Source organism: Papaver somniferum, unplaced genomic scaffold (assembly GCF_003573695.1).
Source record: "Papaver somniferum cultivar HN1 unplaced genomic scaffold, ASM357369v1 unplaced-scaffold_35, whole genome shotgun sequence".
NCBI classification, from domain to species: domain Eukaryota; kingdom Viridiplantae; phylum Streptophyta; class Magnoliopsida; order Ranunculales; family Papaveraceae; genus Papaver; species Papaver somniferum.
In genome coordinates, this window is record NW_020645971.1 from 4,589,408 (window position 1) to 4,610,963 (window position 21,556).

Here is a 21,556-nt window from a genome sequence, read left to right on the forward strand (position 1 = left end):
GTGAAAGACTTCATCAACAAAAGAAATAATTTAAAATCTCAAATGGTTTCGTCTTTAGAAAAGATAAATCACTATGAGCAAATGTTGTCTCTAACAAAGAACGACTTGCGTGAGCTAAAAAGAGAACTTAGTGAGTTGACTGATATTTCTGAAGATTTGGAGGAATTGAACGATCCCATAATCAATGGGTTTTTCAATAATGAGAAGGAATTCTCAGTAGATGCTCTGAGAAAGCTCTACAATATCTAGGAAATCTTCTTATGAGAATTTTATTCTTGTGTTTTTAGGAAGAATAACTAGAGTTTGGAATAGACATCATTGTGATTACACATAGCTATGTTCAACGTTTTTCATCTTCAATGTTTTTAGATTTATTTGTTTAAATTCTAAAGTTTGTTTGGAAGATGATTTTTGCAGTATTAATAATCTTTATGGTTTTATATATTGCAAATTATTGTGGGATATGTGTGTTTGCGTCTGTGAACTATGATTGTCCTATACATGGTCAAAAGTTAAGTTTGTCGTATGTCGATATGCAAGTATTGATAAAAGATTGAATGAATTTTTGACAAACAAAAGTTAAAGCCTTTTATATCATTATGCAAATATTGATGGAAGAAAGGATGAACTTTTTTTTACAAAGATTAAGTCTGTTAGAGCATTGCTCAGTCGAACTTGCATGCGTTGCTATCTCAAGCATGTTTGTCAATATTAGTGACCAAAACTATAAATCTTGATTTCTAGCCTATATAGCTAAAGGTCTCGGACTAGGATAGAAAGTGTAGTTCAGCTCAAGACTCCATGGCAATCATCATACAAGACGAAGGACTACTCAAGGAACTGGTGGAACATCATCGACTAAAAGGTATGTGGAGACTTGAACTTATCTGTCACTCAAAATTCTATTTACTCTATCTCCTATTCTTGAGACAAAAGTCGTGTTAATATATAAACTTTCATTATACACATTTGCTATTTCGAGCTGAGTTTATCTCGCCTATCTATTTCTCGAAATATGTGTTGGTAAGCTTTCGCTTTAGCCAAATTCATCTTTACCTAGTGACGAAAGTCATGTTATGTTTCAATCAATTTGGAAATTGCTCTGACGAAAAATGGTCTGTGAATAACGACTATATAACGTCCTCTGAGAATGTTTCAATGATTGAAATGAGAGTTTAGATTACATAACCATTAGTAGGATATAAGCATTGTTGTGGAAACACATATATGTATAAGTCCTTATTCCTTGAACCAAAGTTTGCGAACTTTTTTGATCAAGAGAAACGGAATGTGGCGTGATCCAAGTCCGCGAACTGGCGGAAGTTCTCTACCAGAGAATTTCTGCTGGAGTTTGTGAACTCCTTCCGTGAGCTTAAGTCCGCGAACCCAGTCCTCGAACTTGAGTAGGTTATATCTAAAATCGGTTGTTCTTGAACTCATGTTTATATAAAGTAAGGAATGCTTTTGCAAACCGTGGCTATAAAGTTCATGAACCGATTCGAGTGAATCAAACCGTTTTTGCTTCGATTGTGTTTTGTGTAGTTACATAAGATCTAAGCAATTGAACAACTCTCTAACTAGTTCATTTGAGTCATTTGGACTAGTTATGGTGAAGAAGAATATGGTGGATATGAAAGTGATCATATGGCTAACCATTGGTTAACTATTGTTGAACCAAACGGTTACATAAAACCAAAATTGGACATTTCATTTGTGTGTAACAAGCTAAGTTTTCGATCAAACGGTTGAGAAATATTAGCTTAAATCTAATCAGGTTTTCATCTAACGGTGAATATTTAATGCTTTGTTACCAAGCTAACATTGATTGCAAACCCTGATTTGAAAGACTATATAAGGGAGAACTCTAGCAATTGGGAAACCTAATCCCCACACCTTACGTGTGATACTAGTTGTGCTAAGCTAGAGTCGATTCTCCTTTAACCTTTGGTTTCTTCTTCTAAACCAGGTTAACGACTTAAAGACTTCATTGGGATTGTGAAGCCAGACCGATACTACTTTTCTTGTAGTTGTATGATCTGATCTTTCTGTTTCTATCGTTACGAGTACAATTGTAATAATTGTCTTGAGATTTATATCTCTGATAGGCAAGATAGAAAAGTAATCACAAACACTTCGTCTCATCGTTTTTGATTCCACAATATCTTTTTTCGCTGCGTCGATTAAGATTATTGTGAGGTGATTGATAATACTAGGTTGTTCTTCGGGAATATAAGTCCGGTTTATCAATTGGTTTCGGTTCACCTTGATTTATCAAAAGACGGAACAAAACTCATAGGTATATTCGTGGGAGACGGATTTATCTATTACCGTAGACTTTTCTGTGTGATACATATTTGCTTATTAAAGTCTTCGACTTTGGGTCGTAGCAACTCTTAGTTATGGGTGAGATCGGCTAAGGGAATCAAGTACGTAGCATCCTGTTGGGATCAGAGGCGTAGGAGCATAACTGTACCTTGGATCAGTGTGAGATTGATTGGGGTTCAACTACATTCCAGACCGAAGTTAGTTTGGAGTAGGCTAGTGTCTGTAGTGGCTTAATACAGTGTGTGTTCAATCAGGACTAGGTCCCGGAGTTTTTCTGCATTTGCGGTTTCCTCGTTAACAAAATTCTGGTGTCTATGTTATTTCTTTTCCGCATTATATTTTGTTATATAATTGAAATATCACAGGTTGTGCGTTGTTCAATCAATTAGAATATCCGACCTTTTGGTTGTTGATTAAAATTGATTGACACTTGGATATTGGTCTTTGGTACCATCCAAGTTATCCCTCTAGTATTTGATAAAGACTCGCAGATTTCTATTTGCTTGAGTATATATCAACTCGAGAGATTGAGATATAAACTCTTTGATATACTTTTATCTAGATTGAGTCTGATTGTCTAGTTGATTCTCTAGAAAGTATATTGGAGTTTGTCCATACAGATTGGTAATCTTGTTGGGTGTGGTTGTTGTACTCCCACTTTTTCAATTGGTATCAGAGCAGGCAAACACGTTTAAGACCTTACAAGTCTGTGTTTGTGGCAATCTGAGTTGGAGGACAGAATCTCTTCTACGTATACCAAGATGTCTTCTAAAGCCTTTAACTATGCCAAATGTCTTGGGAATACCTCAAAGGATTACTCCTTAGCTGATTCTTCAGAATCCCGAGGTAAGAAGATTGTTCCATCTTGTGATGACATATCTCTCTCTGATGAGACATTAGGCACTATGGCAACAGCTGAAATGAAGCTCACCAGAATTTCAAAAAATTCTACTGAGATCATTGATTTTCAGGATCATGATCAGCTTATTGATGAATTTGAAAAGTCTCTTGATCGTGAACATGAACTCTATAGCATGATTGAGTCCTTCTCTAAGAATATTGAAAAACTTCTCCAAGAAACTACTCAACAGCGTGAAAAGATTAGTGTTCTTGAAAATATTGTTAAGGAAGGCTCAATTAGAGAGAAACGGTTGATCGAGACGCATTCATCAGCGCTTAATAGGCTTCGTGTCGAAAAAAAGAAACTAGAAGCATTCCTTACTCTAGCCGATGAACAGTGCAGATCCTTGAAAAAGGAAAACTCTGTCTAAATGAGGAATTCTTCTGTACAAACTAATTCTCATGAATTGCAGTACATGAAGGATCCTCCAGAAGAAGGTTGTGTCAAGAAATATTTACATAACTTGCAATCTTCTCATATGGCTATGAAGTTAAAACAGGTGCCGTTCATTGCTTTTTCTCCACGAAGCTGTACATTCTGTGGGAAAAAGAATCACTATGTATTCATTGTTTTGCCAGGAGGAAACAAATTTATAAACTTCATAATTTGCTTCTTTCCACTGTTAATGGAACAAATAGTCAGTTGACTACTGCAGTGAATCGCATGCCCACAGAAAACCAGAAGCCTTATAAATATGATCTCTTTCCTAGAAACCATCATAGGATTCAAATGCATCTAATGGTATAAATTCTTGTGCTGCCGATAAAAGCATTCCATGTGTTTATAAGACTGTTTCTGGTAAATCTAAGTCTAGAAAATGGATCCCTATCTATTATGATCCTCTTGAACCAGTTGCAAGAGGTCCTAGATTTAGTCCCCAGAGAAAGCCTTCTGACGGATATGATAAACACACCGTGTCTTACTCTTCTGGGATGAAAGACAACCAAAGAAAGGCGAAGAACACGAAGATCAAACTGTCAGATGATATATACAACTCCTTTCTCGATAATCACAGTGGGATTAATTTCCACTCTACCACCTGACTCCAGGTATTCTCTTTCTTGTTTCTAACTTGAGAGGTGCAAGGAAATTTATTGAGAAACACTCAAAGTATGTTGTATATTATTTCAGTTTGAGTTTGTTTTTTTTTTTTGGTTTTTGTGTGCTGACGGTCCACAAACGTTCGCGTCCTCCTCTTGAGAGTTCTTAGGGTTTCCAAAAACAAGAATTTCCTTCTCATGTTTTCATACACATATATATTACTCTATATTGTGTCTTTCCATACCTAACAAAAATTATATGGAGAACTCTGCAAAATCTCAAGAGATTGTGCACCTTGATATGGAGGAAGACGCTCAAGGACGTGAGTCAATTCAAGAGCTGGTTCTAAAGAAGATGCTTTAAAGAAAGGATCACAACTCCTGGATTGATGATTCTGTCAAGGATTTAATTCGTGTTCAGATTGATTCAAAGGTCGAGTTTGCAAATCTTCGACTGCAAATAAACCAACTCTTGAATGGTCAGGACAGAATCCTTGCTAATCAGAATATTCTGATATGGAATCAAAAGAAGTTCATCATGGACTGCACCAAGGCTAGACAGCTTGCTCGGGTTGTTGATCGCAAAGTTAGTGTTCTAACTCATGAACGTGGAGTGTCTACAGTCAAGAGAATAAAGGAAATCAGTGACACCTTCTTTGACGGGTTCATTGAAAGATATGAGGTTCTTAACGAACTTTGGTTCTCTTCTTTAATTGCCTAGTAAATCTTCTATTTTATTTGTTTTGAAGAATAACTAGAGTTTGGAACAACCATTATTGTGATTACACATAGCTATGTCCAACGTTTTCATCTTCATGTTTTTAAATTTATTGGTTTAAATTCTAAATTTGTTTGGAAGATGATTTTTGCAGTATTAAAGAATGAATGGACTTTTGACAAATACAAAATTTAAGCCTATATTGTCAATTATTGATGGAAGATAGGTTAAAATCTTTTGTTTACAAGGATTATGTCTATTGAATGTCGTTATGCAAATAATGATGGAAAATAGAATGAATCCTTGTGTATTCCGCAGTAATTGATCTTCCTTGATCTATATTTTATGTATTACTGTGAGGCTCCGTAAAGTGTCTTATGTTGAGCATTAAACAACCAAGTTGATTATTTTTTATTAGCTATGTTGTTGTTCCATGAGGTACTTTATGTCGAGCATTTTCAACTAAATTAATCATCTTGTTTGGTTATTTAGTTGTTGCTCCGTAAGTTTTCTTATGTCGAGCATGACCAATTAAATTGATTACTTTTGTGATTAGTTTGGTTGTGTATTTCGATTAGATTAATTATGGGTTCTCTTGTGATTAATCTAATTGTATATTTTTGAGTCTCCATAAGTTCACTTATGTTTGAGCATTTTCGATTAAATTAATCATGGGTTCTCTTGTGGTTAATTTAATTGAGTATTTTGGATTCAAATTCATACTTGTATGTGATTTGTTATGTCCAAAGAAATCCTTCTTTTCTTTCGAAATTAAGGTCGCTTTTGTTGTTCTTTCGGGAATGACATTTAATGGGGGAGAGTTCTTTTGAAATTGCGCTTAATTGCCAAATCTTTGTGGGGAGTGCGGTTGTGGAATATTATAGGGGTTATCTTGTATCTTTATAAACTCCTTGATGAATGCATTTAGCTTCGGCTTTATGATTTCACCTAAAGAACAAGTTGATATATGCTTTCTTTTAGTCATGAAATGTCTCTTTCGGAAATTTCATTAGGATCCCGTTCTTGTACCTTTGCCAATTTTATTGACAAAAAGGGGGAGAATTAATATGTAGTTCACACTACAAAAATACATATGGTTTTCGGATCATTATGTAAGGGGGAGTGGTTTCCATGTGAGATGGAGTATTGACTAAGGGGGAGTGATACATATCACCATGGTATTGTTGTTGAAGTTGTTATACAATTGGACTTTGACGTTGTGTAATGATACTATGACACTCTATAACAATGATTAAGAACTATTGTTTTCTTGTTGTTATAGATACGGATTTTCAACAACGATGATGCTAAACTTACAACCTTTGGGATCATTGGAGTACTTGGAAGTGACGAAGATTTCGAGTAATGTTGAAGATTAGGCATGTGGAATAGGAGCTACAAAAGTTAATTTATTTATTTTTTGTATTCCATATGTATTACTAGTTTTGCCACTAAAATTGACAAAGGGGGAGATTGTTAGAGCATTGCTCGGTCGAACTCGCATGCGTTGTTATCTCAAGCATGTTTGTCAATATTAGTGATCAAAACTATAAATCCTGATTTCTAGCCTGTATAGCTAAAGGTCTCGAACTAGGATAGAAAGTGTAGTTGAGCTCAAGACTCCATGGCAATCATCATACAAGACGAAGGACTACTCAAGGAACTGGTGGAACTTCATCGACTAAAAGGTATGTGGAGACTTGAACTTATCTGTCACTCAAAAGTCTATTTACTCTATCTCCTATTCTTGAGACAAAAGTCGTGTTGATATATAGACTTTCATTATACACATTTGCTATTTCGAGCTGAGTTTATCTCGCCTATCTATTTCTCGAAATATGTGTTGGTAAGCTTTCGCTTTAGCCAAATTCATCTTTACCTAGTGACGAAAGTCATGTTATGTTTCAATCAATTTGGAAATTGCTCTAACGAAAAATGGTCTGTGAATAATGACTATATAACGTCCTCTGGGAATGTTTCAATGATTGAAATGAGAGTTTAGATTACATAACCATTGGTCGGATATAAGCATTGTCGTGGAAACACATATATGTATAAGTCCTTATTCCTTGAACCAAAGTTTTCGAACTTTGTTGATCAAGAGAAACGGAATGTGACGTGAGCCATGTCCGCGAACTCAGTCTGCGAACTGGCGGAAGTTCTCGACCCGAGAATTTCTGCTAGAGTTTGTGAACTCCTTCCGTGAGCTTAAGTCCGCAAACCCAGTCCGCGAACTTGAGTAGGTTATATCTAACATCGGTTGTTCTTGAAATCATGTTCATATAAAGTAAGGAATGCTTTTGCAAACCGTGGCTATAAAGTTCATGAACTGATTTGAGTGAATCAACCCGTTTTTTCTTCGATTGTGTCTTGTGTAGTTACATAAGATCTGAGCAATTGAACAACTCTCTAACTAGTTCATTTGAGTCATTTGGACTAGTTATGGTGAAGAAGAATATGGTGGATATGAAAATGATCATATGGCTAACCATTTGGTTAACTATTGTTGAACCAAAAAATGCTAATGTTTGGGAACGGTTACATAAACCCAAAATTGGACATTTCATTTGTGTGTAACAAGCTAAGTTTTCTATCCAACGGTTGAGAAATATTAGCTTGAATCTAATTAGGTTTTCATCTAACGGTGAATATTGAATGCTTTGTTACCAAGCTAACATTGATTGCAAACCCTGATTTGAAAAACTATATAAGGGAGAACTTTAGCAATTGGGAAACCTAATCCCCACACCTTACGTATGATACTAGTTGTGCTAAGCTAGAGTCGATTCTCCTTTAACCTTTGGTTTCTTCTTCTAAACCAGGTTAACGACTTAAAGACTTCATTGGGATTGTGAAGCCAGACCGATACTACTTTTCTTGTAGTTGTGTGATCTGATCTTGTTGTTTCTATCGTTACGAGTACAATTGTAATAATTGGATTGAGATTTATATCTCTGATAGGCAAGATAGAAAAGTAATCACAAACACTTCGTCTCATCGTTTGTGATTTTACAATATCTTTTTTCGTTGCGCCGATTAAGATTATTGTGAGGTGATTGATAATACTAGGCTATTCTTCGGGAATATAAGTCTGGTTTATCAATTGGTTCCTGTTCACCTTGATTTATCAAAAGACGGAACAAAACTCGTAGGTATATTCGTGGGAGACGGATTTATCTATTACCGTAGATTTTTATGTGTGATACAAATTTGTTTATTAAAGTCTTCGACTTTGGGTCGTAGCAACTCTTAGTTGTGGGTGAGATCAACTAAGGGAATCAAGTACGTAGCATCCTGCTGGGATCAGAGGCGTAGGAGCATAACTGTACCTTGGATCAGTGTGAGATTGATTGGGGTTCAACTACAGTCCAGACCGAAGTTAGTTTGGAGTAGGCTAGTGTTTGTAGCGGCTTAATACAGTGTGTGTTCAATCTGGACTAGGTCCCGGTTTTTTTTTGCATTTACGGTTTCCTCGTTAACAAAATTCTGGTGTCTGTGTTATTTTTTTTCTGCATTATATTTTGTTATATAATTGAAATATCACAGGTTGTGCGTTGTTCAATCAATTAGAATATCCCACCTCTTGGTTGTTGATTTAAATTGATTCACACTTGGATATTGGTCTTTGGTACCATCCAAGTTATCTCTCTAGTATTTGATAAATACTCGCAGATTTCTACTTGTTTGAGTATATATCAAATCAAGAGATTGAGATATAAACTCTTTGATATACTTTTATCTAGATTGAGTCTGACTGTCTAGTTTATTCTCTAGAAAGTATATTGGAGTTTGTCCATACAGATTGCTAATCAAATTATTGGGTGTGGTTGTTGTATCCCCGCTTTTTCAAAGTCTATTGTATGTCATTGTGCAAATAATGATAAAAGATAGAATGAATCTTTGTTTATTCTGCAATATTGATCTTCCCTAATCCATATTTTTATGTATATATTGTATGGCTCCGTAAGTTTTCTTATGTTGAGCATTTCCGATTGAATTAATCATGGGATCTCTTGTGGTTAATTTAATTGAGTTTTTTTGATACAAATTCATATTCTTATGAGATTTATTGTCCAAAGAAATCCTTCTTTTCTTGTGAAAGTAAGGTCGCTCTTGTTGTTCTTTCGGGAATGACATATTATGGGGGAGAGTTCTTAATTGAACTTGTGCTTAAATGCCAAATCTTTGTGGGGAGTGTGGCTGTGGAATATTGTAGGGGTTATCTTGTATGTTTATAAACTCCTTGATGGATGTATTTAGTTTCGGCTATATGGTTGCATCTAAAAAGTTGATATGTGTTTTCTTTTGGTCATGAAATGTCTCTATGGAAATTTCATTAGGATCCCACTAGTATTCGTACCTTTGCAATTTTATTGACAAAAAGGGGGATAATTAATGTGTAGTTCACACTACAAAATACATATGGTTTTCAGATCATTATGTAAGGGGGGGTGGTTTCCATGTGAGATGGAGTATTGACTAAGGGGGAGTGATACATATCACCATAGTATTGTTGTCGAAGTTGCGATTCAATTGAACTTTGATGTTGTGTAATGATACTATGACACTATGTAACAATGATTGAGAGCTTTTGTTTTCTCATTATTATGGCTACGGATCTTCAACAAGGATGATGCTGCATTGAATATATTTAGAATCATTGGAGTACTTGGAAGTGACGAAGATTTCGAGTAAAGTTGAAGAACCAAGAAGATCATGCATGTGGAAGAGAAGCTGCAAAGTTTATTTATTTTGTATTCCATATGTATTGATAGTTTTGTCACTAAAATTGACAAAGGGGGAGATTGTTAGAGAAATGCTCGGTCGAACTTGCAAGCGTTGCTATCTCAAGCTTGTTTGTCAAGTTTAGTTGCCAAAAATATAAGTCTTGATTTCTAGTCTACTTATAGCTAAGTCTCGGACTAGGATAGGAAGTGTAGTTGATCTCTAGACTCCACGACGTTCATCATACAAAGACGAAGAACTACTCAAGGAACTGGTGGAACTTCATCGACTAAAAGGTATGTGGAGACTTGAAACTTATCTATCACTTAAAAGTCTATCTACTTTATCTCTTATCTTGAGACAAAACTCGTATTGCTATATAGACTTCGATTATACACATTTGCTATTTCGAGCCGAGTTTATCTCGCTTATCCATTTCTCGAAATATGTTTTTGTAAGCTTTCGCTTTGGCCAAGTTCATCTTTACAAGTGCTGAAAGTCATGATGATTTTTTCAATCTTTTGAAAATCGCTTTGATGAAAAATACTGTGTGAATAACCGCTATATAACATCCTCTAAGAATGTTTCAATGATTGAAATGGAGAGTTTAGAATATGTAACCATTTTTTGATATAAGTATATAGTGTGTTCTCACATTAATGTATAAGTCCAAAACCGGGAACGAAATGTATGCATACTTGTGTATGTACTAAATGGTTGATGGAGACTGGGAAAGTATGCGTACCCGTACGCATACTGGCGGAAGTTCACGACCGTGAATTTCTGCTGAGTTTGGAAACCAAAACGAACTCAAATCCGGTTACTTAAGTACGCATACCCGTACGCATACTTAAGTGTGTTAATTTCTAAAATTGGTTTGTTCATGAACTAAAACATTTATATAATAAGGAATGCAATTTGCAAATCGGGGCTATAATGCTCATGAATCGATTCGAGTGAATCAAAACCGATTTTTCTTCGATTATGTCTTGTATACTTCAATAAGATCTAAGCAATTGAACAACTCTCTAACTAGTTCTTTTGAGTCATTTGAACTAGTTATGGTGAAGATGAATATGGTTGAGATGAAAGTGTTCATATATGAAAAAGCGGGGGTCTAACAACCACACCCAATTTCGACTAGCAATCTGTATGGACTAACTCCAATATACTTTTAACAGAATCAACTAGACAGTCAGACTCAATCTTAATAAAAGTATATCAAAGAGTTATATCTCTCTTTCTCGATTCAATACTTACTCAAGCAAATAGAAATCTGCGAGTCTAATTGAATACAAGAAAAATCACTTGAACGGTACCAAAGACCAATGTTCAAGTATCAATCAATTTCAATCAACAACCAAAGGTTGGATTTTACAATTGATCGATTTAATGCATAACCTGTGATTTTTCAATTATATAACAAAATATAATGCGGAAAAGAAATAACACAGACACCAGAAGTTTTGTTAATGAGGAAACCGCAAATGCAGAAAAACCCCCGGACCTAGTCCAGATTGAACACACACTGTATTAAGCCGCTACAGACACTAGCCTACTACAAACTAACTTCGGTATGAACTGTAGTTGAACCCCAATCAATCTCACACTGATCCAAGGTACAGTTGCGCTCCTTACATCTTTGATCCCAGTAGGATACTACGCACTTGATTCCCTTAGCTGATCTCACCCACAACTAAGAGTTGCTACGATACAAAGTCGAAGAGTTTAATAAGCAAATCTGTATCACACAGAAAAGTCTACGGTAATAGATAAATCTGTCTCCCACAGAAAAACCTACGAATTTTTGTTTCGTATTTTGATAAATCAAGGTGAACAGGAACCAATTGATAAACCATACTTATATTCCCGAAGAACAGCTCAGTATTATCAATCACCTCACAATAATCTTAATCGACTAGCGAAAGAAGATATTGCGGAATCACAAACGATGAGACGAAGATGTTTGTGACTTCTTTTATATATTGCCTATCGTAGAAATCAATGTCAAGCCAATCTTACGATGTACTAAGTACGATAGAAACAACAAGATCAGATTACACAACTACAAGAAAAGTAGTATCGGTCTGGCTTCACAATCCCAATGAAGTCTTCAAGTCGTTAACCTACAGGGTCTCGGTAGAAACCTAAGGTTAAAGAAGAATCGACTCTAGCTAATACAACTAGTATCACACAAGAGGTGTGGGGATTAGGTTTCCCAGTTGCTAGAGTTCTCCCTTATATAGTCTTTCAAATCAGGTTTTGGAATCAATGTTAGCTTAGTAACAAAACATTCAATATTCACCGTTAGATGAAAACCTGATTAGATTCAAGCTAATATCTTTCAACCGTTAGATTGAAACTTAGCTTGTTACATACAAATGAAATGCACGTTTATCTAGGTTTGTATAACCGTACCCAAACATGTACATCTAGTTGGTTCAACAGTAGTTAACCAAATGGTTAGCCATAAGAGCACTTTTATATCAACCATATTCTTCTTTACCATAACTAGTTCAAATGACTCAAATGAACTAGTTAGAGAGTTGTTCAATTGCTTAGATCTTATAGAAGTAGACAAGATACAGTCGAAGCAAAAACGATTTGATTCACTCGAATCGATTCATGAACTTTATATCCACGGTTTGCAAACTTGCATTCCTTAGTTTATATAAGTTTAAGTTCATGAATAATCATTTTTAGAAAATAACCAACTTAAGTACGCGGACTTAAGTACCCGGAAGAAGTTTGTTTTCAGTTCACAAACTCCAGCAGAAATTATCGGGATGAGAACCTCCGACAGTACGCGGACTGGGTACGCGGACTCTAGTTCCGGTTTTCCTAAGCAGCAAAGTACACATACTTTGGTTCAAGGAATAAGAACTTATACATGTATGAGTTACCACAAAATGCTTATATCCAACCATGGTTATATAATCTAAACTCTCATTTCAATCATTGAAACATTCTTAGAGGACGTTATATAGTTGTTGTTCACACATTATTTTTCGTCAAAGCAATTTTCAAGTAATTGAAACTTAATATGACTTTCGTCACTAGTAACGATGAACTTGGCCAAAGCGAAAGCTTACTAACACATATTTCGATAAATAGATAAGCGAGATAAACTCGGCTCGAAATAGCAAATGTGTATAATCAAAGTCTATATAGCAAAACGACTTTTGTCTCAAGATAGGAGATAGAGTAGATAGACTTTTGAGTGATAGATAAGTTAAAGTCTCCACATACCTTTTAGTCGATGAAGTTCCACCAGTTCCTTGAGTAGTTCTTCGTCTTCGTATGATGACCGCCATGGAGTCTTGAGCTCAACTACACTTTCTATCATAGTCCGAGACTTAGCTATAAGTAGACTAGAAATAAAGACTTATAATTTTGATCACTAACATTGACAAACATGCTTGAGATAGCAACGCATGCGAGTTCGACCGAGCAGTGCTCTAACAATATGGCTAACCATTTTGTTAACTATTGTTGAACCAACTAGGTGTACACGTTTAGGTACAGTTACACAAACCTAAATGAACGTGCATTTCATTTGTGTATAACAAGCTAAGATAGCTTGAATATAGTCAGGTTTTCATCTAACAATGAATATTGAATGCTTTGTTACCAAGGTAGCATTGATTGCAAACCCTGATTTGAAGACTATATAAAGGAGAACTTTAGCAACCTGGAAACCTAATCCCCACACCTCCTGTGTGATACTAGTTTATAAGTTAGAGTCGATTCTCCTTTAACCTTAGGTTTCTATCGAGACCCTGTAGATTAACGACTTGAAGACTTCACTGGGATTGTGAAGCCTTACCCAACTATTTTCTCTGTAGTTGCGTGATCTGATCTTGTTGTTTCTATCGTATTGAGTACAATTGTAAAATTGGCTCGAGATTAATTTTTCCGATAGGCAAGATAGAAAAGTAGTCACAAACATCTTTGTCTCATCGTTTGTGATTCTACAATATCTTGTTTCCTAGTCGATTAAGATTATTGTGAGGTGATTGATAATTCTAGGATGTTCTTCGGGAATATAAGTTCGGGTTATCAATTGGTTCCTATTCACCTTGATTTATCAAAAGATGGAACAAAACTTGTAGGTATTTCTGTGGGAGACAGATTTATCTATTCTTGTAGACTTTTCTGTGTGATACAGATTTGTTTATTAAAGTCTTCGACTTTGGGTCGTAGCAACTCTTAGTTGTGGGTGAGATCAGCTCAGGGAATCAAGTGCGTACACTATACGAAAAATTGGTTTTAGCGACTATTTTCTTACCAACTGCAGTAAGTAGAACTTTTCAGCAACAATTTGTTGTAACTAAAAATAGCTCCGGTTGGCAGAAACCTGTAACCGCCAGTTTTCCAGCAACGACAGTAGTTGAACTTTTTTAGTAACAATAGTTTAACAACCGAAATGTCATATTTGTTGTTATTGGCCTCTAGACACCATGATTGGGTAACCAAAATATAACCTCGAAGGTATACATTTTTTGTCACTCGTCTCGCCCACCAAAAGAATATATTGGTAAACAGCTATACCAACCATCAAATTGTTAGCGTTGGTAGTAGCTTTCAGCGACGAGAGTTTGACAACTATAAAGTACAACAAAAGGTAAACACTTCAACACACTGCGAGTAGCCGCCAAGTTAATCTGTTGGTAGACACTTATACAAACTCTCAGTTCATTGGTGCGTTTAGTAGCTTTCAGCAACCATGATATGACAATCACTAAGGTTGAATTAATTAACTTCCCAAAGGTTCATTTTTTGTGCAATGTTGTCTACTATGTAGCTACGACAACCCCACATAAGTTAGGTTGGTGAAACAAAATTTCTAAGTTCACGGATATGGTTGTCGAAATTCTTTTCTTTGGATAAAACGTTCGTTTACAGAAAATCAAAATGATACTCGAGCGAACGCGTTTGAAAAAAATTATAAAATTCGTTCTTAGTCCAAATTCAAATGCAATGATTGTCCAATTACATAGCTTAAGACACAAATTGACTGATATAACAAGACCACACAATTAATATTAGCATGACATAAAAATGCCACATAAATTTGTGAGTATCAAGAAATGCAAATTTCAACTTTTACAACAACTCTATGAAGATGCATATTTTTCGTATCGGATGATCTATCTCACAAAATATATATCTACACAATTTTTTGATCTAATTATTGGTTTTAGTCTTATCTCCAAACTCAATCTGTTCTTGATCTTCTTCTATAGATAATTTTTCCTTCGTTCAATCGGTGATTATGGAGTTATCTCTAGGTCGGTGATCACAACTTGGAGAGAGAATCAGAGAAAGATAGTCCCAATTTCAAATCTTTGTCGTTCGAAGATTTCCGTAATCCGAATTACTAGAAGTAACTTTTTGAAGCAAGAAGTTACTTTGGGTGTAAAATTTCAGAAAAAAAAAAATTCTAGAAGAAAAAAAATTCTAAAAGACAAAAAATCGATTTTTTGTAAAGCAAAATATCTTTGCTTCTGATTTCTGCTTCTAGTATGTAAACGCGCTATTAACACGAAAATGATACAATGTTTTTCGAACACTTTTCTTGATCCGTTTGAACTTCCCATATTAAATCTACCGTTCAAAATTTCCACGTATGAATTAGCCTTATCAGCGTTCAAAAACTTTTAGATAAATCCTTGAAGTTATGTACTTCCTCTTCACTTTCCTCCTCGTCTCTCTCTCCTCAAATCGTACGCCTCTAGAAAATGAAAAAACCCTAAATTCCGCCACCTTCACTAACTCACTACCACCAGTGGATCCATTCTCTTCGTTTTTCAGGTTTCGGACACGCAGATCTGCTGGAAAATCAATCTTTTCTCTGGTTTTCCTCTTGATTCTCTTATCCAAGATGAGTTTCTTTCCCTCTTCTCTTTAGATCTTTTGCGTTTCGCTGATATTAATGTTTTCATTATAAGAAATCTGATTATTCGTTTGGATGATTGAAACAAGACACTGAAGAGGGGAAAATTTGTGAACATCTAACTGACATCAGCTCCGTGGGTTGTTCGAGATTTATTTTTATTTTTTTTACTGAAGGGTTTTTTTCCCCCTCAGTTGGGTTTAGTCAACTGTCAACTGAGATTCAACTCTAATGATTATTGAAGGGTTAAATTGGTTTTCGTTTCAAAATTATTTGGGTTATTGAAGAACAATTTCAATTTTATGCTTTCAATTTTAGTATTGGAATAATGGGTTATTGAAGAACAACTTCAATTTTTTTTTTAAATTATATATTCAACTATGATGATGTATCTGAGTTGAAATGTATGGTTTGAAGCGTTATGCTTGATTTTCTCTTTTTTTTTATTGATTTATTCAAGTAAAAGTTTGGGTTTTATCTTTCTTGAATTCGTTTCTATTTTGGTTAAAAGATTTAATTGTTTAGGGTTTTCTTAATTTTAATCACCTATTAGGGTTTAGATTTTTGATGGGTATTTGCAGTTATTGTTGTTTATCTAGGATAACTGCTGTTATTTGCAGTTATTGTTGTTTATCCATGAACCTGTACAAGGACAGGTAATGCAATACATATGTGCTTCACTTTGGCATTTATTGTTTGATGTTTTTCATCTTATCCATATGCTTTGTGTCTTGGGTTGATAACTAATATGGATTTATCTCCGCAATGCAGTTCAATTTTGAAGGGAAGTATGATTGAGTTAAATTCATCAGTCTTATCCAAAAGACTGGTATTTATGTAATCATCAGGAGCGGACCATTCACTGAAGCCTAATGGAACATCGGGTATATTTTCCTTCATCTGTTGCTTCATTATGTTTTCCGACTTTTGATCAGAATTGGTTCTCGAGTTCTCAGTCAATTTTCTTATAATTGAGGTGTATTGTTCCTCTGTGCAGAGGATTTCAAAACTGGCTTAAAGAGATTCTGGGAATAACATTCCGTGCAGATGAAGACAACTAGGTGAGTTGTTAAAGAGATGATTTGGGCCTTTTCACACTATCAGTAATGGTTACTTTTCATCATGTTGTTAATGAGAATAGGCGCTTGTTTGTTTGATTATAACTTGTTTTCTGTTTTCTAGGTTCTGGACTTCGATCTTGAGAAAAAATGTTCCTCCTCTGATGCAAATTTGAACGTGTATGCATGTTTAGTATGTGGGAAGTATTACCAAGGCAGGGGTCCTAATACTCGTGCACATACTCATAGCCATAAAGAAGAACACCATGTTTATGTCAATCTTCAAACGGAAATATTTTATTGCCTTCCAGATGGATATGAGATATTCGACTTGTTTTGAACCCAAGGTAAATCTCTTTGAGTTTCCTTTTTCGAACTATTTCTTTTGATTTCTTGCGTGGTTGTTGCTTTCTCTATCTGCTCACACATATTCTTATTGCTAATTTACTGCTTCACAGGTTTCGTAGGGAACAAACTGTACAGCTCGACAAGAATAAGCAATGGTCAAGGGCCCTTGATGGATCGGACTATTTTCCTGGGATGGTTTCTATGCCGTTTTTATTTATCTAATTAGTTAACTCTTTCTTAGACAGTTTGGACCTATCTGTATCCAATTTCTGATCATGATATTGGTTATATTTCAGATGGGACTCGATAACCTCAAGGGGACTGATTTTGTGAATGTCATAATACAGTCGTTAATGCGAGTTACTCTTTTGAGGAACATCTTCCTTAAGCCTGAGAACTGTAAGAATTGCAAATCTCTACTTGTTCAACGATTTGGTGAACTCACTTGAAAGATCTGGCTTGCACGGAACTTCAAAGGCCAGGTTTGTTTGTTAACAACCCCACATGATTCTTATTCCCCTATATATATATAGTATAGTACCACATCAAAAACCAGATAAAAGCAAGATTTTGACCTTCCTAAACTTATCTACAGGTGAATCCCCGTGAGTTTTTGCAGGCAGTCATGAAAGCCAGCAACGAACGTTTCCAAAAAGGAGCCGTCTGATCCAGTCGAGTTCATGTCCTGGCTGCTAGAAACGCTGCATGCTGATCTCAGAAGCTCAAGTAACACAAGCATCATTTCCAAGTGTTTTCAGGTTTGGATCTCGTTCTTGAGTTTAGTTTCAAATTCATCTACTAATGAAGAAAAAGGAAGATGCTTGTGCGGTCTTAACTGTTTTTTCTCAACAGGGGGAGTTAGAGGTTGTGAAAGAACACGCCAATGTGGTGATGGAAACTACTAGAAGGCTTTTCTTAGTGCTTGAACTTGATGTGCCACCTCCTCTTTTCAAAAATGTAATGGAGAACTATATATTACCACAGGTGTGTGACTTAATAACTATGTCAATGTTGTCAGTGAATGGACGATTAAGTGGGGTAACAGCTTCACACATTTTACTAATGTTATTTAAATTTTTTGTGGATTTCAGGTTCCATTATTTAACATACTGAAGAAATTTGATGGTGATTCCATCACAGAGGTTGTGAGTCCTTCCATAGCCAGGATGCGGTTTCGAGTCACCAGACTGCCTCAATATCTTGTTGTCCATATGCATCGGTTCACGAAAAACAATTTCTTCTTAAAGAAAAATCTTACTCTTGGTAAGTCTTCACTTTTTGTAGATTCAGTAAAGTTATAAATTGAACTACTTCATTTGTCATCACCTTGCCGAATATACTGGACCACCTACATGATGCAGTTCCGTGCCTTCCAAAAATCTGTCAGTTGAGACCATTGGCATCTTTGGGAAGGTCTGTGATAGACCTTGACCCCATTTCGGCCCCAGGTTATCTAGTTCTGTCAGTTGAGACCATCGGCTTCTTGAGAAATGGCCTGTAGTGGACCTTGATATTTAACTTAGTTGAATGATAGTTTGTACCATAATGTCTTTGTGATTTGCCGTATCAAATATTGTTCTTACATGTCTCAGAGAGATAAATAGGTGGTAAATATTGCTGGAAATGTTGTTGAGTTGTGTGTGTTCACTTGGGTGCCTTGAATCAGAGAGTGACGATGGAGGATGTTTAAATCTCTAATAATCATATATGGTTAATCTAAGTAATGAATCAAATTATGTACATAGTACATTATAAGATATCAGGCAAAAGAGTTCTGCTCATATATGTTACTACTCGTTTGTTTATATGCAGGACCCAAATTTATCATTTTTGGAGTGAGGAACCGGATCTGGTATTAGCTTATCCATATTAAAATCATGATTCATGATTATCTAGGTTATAATTTATCTGACCTATTTTGAGAAACATACATTTTCGTACAATGCTCAACAACTATTTGATAAAATGCCTTATATAAGTTCCTTGAAATTTGTTGGAGTTTAAGGATCCTAAAGGGATTTTGATTAGTGGCTTTTGTTTATATTTTATATTATGGTTTATTGAATCTCATTACACATAGAACCTCTATACACAGACAGAATGGAAGATAGGTGAAATAACTTGGTTGTTATATGTTTGGATGCAGCAAGGTGGGGTTAGGCTATATGGTTCAAAAGCTAAAAGTGTCAAATTGGTGCGGCCGCAGATCAATTATTTGCCCATTTGAGTGGCCAGTTCTGAAGTGGCCAGTCTATCCAAAACATCCATAAGGTGCAGGTGCCAGTGCAAGGTTAACTTGCTCAACGTTTGTTTGTTGTGTAAAACTTAATGATTAAATTTTCTTTGTAATTTAGTATTGTTCGTGTATGTTCTGATTGTAGTAATTAAATGATTGAAAATAATGATTAAAAGGAAATTTTCTAAATTTGTTTTGGGATTTTTGTTTTATTATCCTTTTGTATGTACTTCATCAACACCTCAAGCAGCGCAGCTGGTGGCGGGTGAAATGCTCGGGCAACTATATTTATAAAAAATTGATGGCCACGTATCTTCACCAACTACACATTAGGTGCCTACAGAACTTCACCGACTAACTGTTCGGTGGCCGAAATCCTTGAGCAGCCGATTTTCAATGTCCAAAGCCCTTAACCAAATGTTACACAACTATGTATATCATGGGTAAACCCATTAACCAACTAATGTCGGGTGGATAAAACTCTTAACCATCCGAACATTTAGCGACTAAAATTCTTCGCCCACAATGCCAAACTTAGGAAGCAACCTTGTTTCAGAGGGTAAAATACTGTATCGACTAACACAATTATATAATGGCCATCTCTACCAACAATGTATAAGTCTCCAGCAGCCAATATTTTTGTAGGTTCAATCTTCAGCAACGAGTTCTTTCTGTCTCTACCAACGATAGTCTGCTGTTATTGGAAGGTTATGCCGACTAAGACTTGAGTCGCTTCGTTGTAGTTGGATGATGTTTATTCCAACTTAATGGTTGGTACAGGTCTTTAGCAAATAAGTATTCAACCACATAGGGTATCTGTTGCCATGTTGGTTGTTGTAAAGCTCCATCCACTAAAAACAGCCCTGTACCAACTTAATCTAGGTAGTCGCTAAAGTCCAGTTTTCTTGTAGTGGTAGTATCCTGCTGGGATTAGAGACGTAAGGAGCGCAACTGTACCTTGGATCAGTGTGAGATTGATTGGGGTTCAACTACAGTCCAGACCGAAGTTAGTTTGTAGTAGGCTAGTGTCTGTAGCGGCTTAATACAGTGCGTGTTCAATCTGAACTAGGTCCCGGGGTTTTTATGCATTTGCGATTTCCTCGTTAACAAAACTTCTGGTGTGTGTGTTATTTCTTTTCTGCATTATATTTTGTCATATAATTGAAATATCACAGGTTGTGCGTTGAATCGATCAATTGGTAAATCCAACCTTTGGTTGTTGATTGAAATTGATTGATACTTGAACATTGGTCTTTGCTACCATTCATGTTAATTTCTATTGTATTCAATTAGACTCGCAGATTTCTATTTGCTTGAGTAAGAATTGAATTGAGAAATTGAGATATAACTCCTTGATATACTCTTAAGATTGAGTCTGACTGTCTAGTTGATTCTCTTGAAAGTATATTGGAGTTAGTCCATACAGATTGCTAAGCAAATTATTGGGTGAGGTTGTTAGACCCCCACTTTTCAATATGAACACTTTTTTTGTCTTAGCCGTATTAATCTAACACTTCTAGATCAAATATGAAGATCAAATCAATCATGAAACATAATCAAATGAATATAATTGTGTTTCAAATAGAGTTGTTCAAATTTTCACTATCTCATAGAAATATATATGAACAAATTGAATTGAAATCGGTTTGATTCATAATCGTACAAAGTACTTATACAAGAATCATTTCATGAACATTAAGCAACGGTTTGCAAAGACTACATTCCTTCAATCATAAATGTTTTAGTTCATGAGTATGAGAATCATACATAACCGATTTTTGAACTTCATCACTATGTTCGTCAACCAAGTACGCGAACAGCAGCTCCCGACTTTGGCCTAGTCAAGCCGTTCGCAAACCCGATTCCCGAAAAACCGTTCCAGACCCAACTCAGGTAAACCCGTTTGCATACTAGGTAGGAAAACAAGAGTTACGAACCTTCTCAGGTAAATCCATTTGCATACTAGGTACGCAAACAAGAGTTCCGAACCTGAATCATCACATTACAGTTCGCGTACTAGGTATGCATACCGTGTTGTATCCAGACATGGGTAAGTTCTAAACTCTCATTTCAATCATTAAAACATCCTTGAAAGACGACAATGATTGTCTCATACAAACCATTAGCTTCAAGTAATTTTCAAGTGATCGAATGATCAATACGAAACTTCCCAAGCTAACATCAAATGACTATGTCACACAAATAATATTAGATTGTTCAAGGTAATTTTCACATGATCATCTTTTGACATAGTATTTAGTTTCCAACAGATAGATTGTTTCCAACTAAACTCGTCAAGAATATGATGA

The 21,556-nt window shown here is 35.6% G+C and overlaps 1 pseudogene; it reads left to right on the top strand.

Moving 5' to 3' along the window:
- Positions 1-15,402: 15,402 nt before the first annotated feature.
- Positions 15,403-19,436, top strand: LOC113342167 (annotated as a pseudogene).
- Positions 19,437-21,556: the final 2,120 nt, after the last annotated feature.